We start from the raw sequence: 2,261 nt of genomic DNA, 5'->3' as shown, positions 1-2,261 counted from the left end.
GGTTTTTCATCACCTCTCTCTCATTAGAAAACAGTGTGAAAACGTTAGTTGCTAAGCTAACAATCAGCGGTTATTTCGGGCCAATTAAGCTACATAGAAAATATTTTTCGGTTGTTTAGAGGCGAATTTCTGGCTGCAAAGTCAAGTAATTCTGATCTTTCATCCTTATCTGGGGAAGGTAATCCTAATGAATCCAGTTTATTTCGTAAAACGGTTGAAATAAGTCCACACACCACAGGACTTAAGGAGCTCCGATCGCCCTGCTGCCACATAGAACATGGCGGACGCTTTTACGTACGACTCAGCGCTCCATGAGGCGTCTACGTATTGATGTCTATGGGTAAACCTGTCCGAATCGAACCGTGACAGCGTGAAGCAGAGAGCGGAGAAAAAAACCCCCAACGGAGCCGAAGTTTGTTTTTCAGTCTTGTATTACTGATTTCTATATTATTCTTCACCTTTTATAATAAAGGATGTTCCATAGTAAAAAGGAAATCTCTTAGTTTGATTCTAAAATGTTCAAATGTGTACTGCACTTTTCTACAAGGAATACAAATTATTCATTTACAAATATAATACTCTCCACATCACAGATAGGACATTAAGGTTAAATAAACCTATTATGTTTGAGGGCTTAACTTTAATGAATCAATCAAACCGATGTGCTCTGCTTTGAAATACTTTATAAAAAACATTTTCAACCAGAGCTGTCTGAATAATATCGGTGTTTAACTCCCACTCATTGGGGAAAGCTAGCGGGAGTTTTTATAACAATTTGCCAGGAGTTAGGCGATTTCTCTCGGTATACCGAACCTGGAGCGCCCGGCCAGCTGACAGCTGAGCTGGCTGTTAACGCAGCGGTAGCAGACAGGTCCGAAAATGTCAGAGCAATTGCAATTAGGTGATGTATTGATGAACCGAGCAGATGTTTGAGATATCAAATATCTCAAATATTTCTCGCCTAAAAAACGTTATACCAAATCACGTTGTGTCATTTAAAGTGTTATAAAGCTAAATAATTATTCGCTATTCACCGCCATTGACGCTCTGCCTGAACGCCCAGTTGGAACCCGCAATGAATTATGGGATATTGTGGGCCGTGAAGGATACACCGGACCCATCCTTCAAATCTGGGCAAAAGAAGGACGCATTTGAAGGAGTCTTTGAATTCGGACAGGCCTTGTCGCCACGCTATGACGTAATCGGCCTACAAATACGTCCTTCGAAGGATGCAGACCCTGAATTCGGACACACCCTATAATTCCTGTGTTAAACTGAACAATTTAACAATTGGGACTGGACAATTTTATAATTGGGACAAATATTAACAGATAACAAATATACATAATTAAGGAAAAGTAATTTCTAAGTAGAAACACCTTCAAATTAACGGGATTACGTTTTTTTATTACTGATTGAAAAAAGCTTAATAGAAAACAATCACCTCAAATTACTTTTTCAGACTTCTGTTACCAGTGAAGCTTGAGTCTTGTTTGCCACCTTCACCAGATTATATGTTTATAAAATATTTATCTCAAATGACAAATCATAATAGATGATGGCCAGCCTGTCATGCAGTTAACTGATTTCTTCCTTATTCCCCAGGTTTGCAGGGGATTCATAAACAGGGAAAGTTAAAACAATTATTTCATATTTAATGTTTTACCAACTTGCATCTGGCCAGAGTTCCTGTCACACAACTGGATGGTTATTTTATAATAACTACTAAACACTTATTAACAAACTTATGTTTCCTTTGTTATCATAATCAAGTATACTCTAGTAAAATACCAGCATAGAAAGAGAAACATAATTTTTGTAGGAATGTCTTTATTAGAATAACAAAAAAATAAATAAACAAAAACAAGCAGATAATCAGTCAATAACTCCAGGAAATTCATACTGAGACTGTCAAAAGCAAATATTACCATAATTTAATAGTCTTTTTCTAAGATGAGGGAACAGTGAAGAGAACATTGGCAGGACACGGGGATGACGAGAATCTCCAGTAGTTTTTGGGAAGCTGGAAGTAAACCTGGAACTGCAGTCTGCTCACCTGAAGAGCTGCCTGCATAAAACAATGAAAAATAAGAGTTCACTCTCATACATGAAATGATAATTCTAGGGAAATGTTGTTTTTTTAATTTACAAATTATAGTATGATTCTCTGATCATGAAGGGACATTGTATTAAAATATTTTTCTTACTACAAATTTAAATGCCCAAAAACAGTTAATTAGCGAATGAAAGTAATTGGTTTT

At 36.7% G+C, this 2,261-nt stretch overlaps 1 long non-coding RNA gene across 1 annotated transcript in view; it reads right to left on the bottom strand.

Moving 5' to 3' along the window:
- Positions 1-986: 986 nt before the first annotated feature.
- The window catches only part of LOC107834594 (uncharacterized), a 7,758-nt gene continuing 6,483 nt past the window's right edge, over positions 987-2,261 (bottom strand). Inside the window, exon 3 of the long non-coding RNA XR_001660398.1 lies at positions 987-1,274. This is a non-coding gene — a long non-coding RNA (uncharacterized LOC107834594). The remainder of the gene's footprint in view (positions 1,275-2,261) is intronic.

Source organism: Poecilia formosa, unplaced genomic scaffold (assembly GCF_000485575.1).
Source record: "Poecilia formosa unplaced genomic scaffold, Poecilia_formosa-5.1.2 Scaffold681, whole genome shotgun sequence".
NCBI lineage: Eukaryota > Metazoa > Chordata > Actinopteri > Cyprinodontiformes > Poeciliidae > Poecilia > Poecilia formosa.
This window is presented reverse-complemented; position numbering and strand designations above follow the sequence as displayed.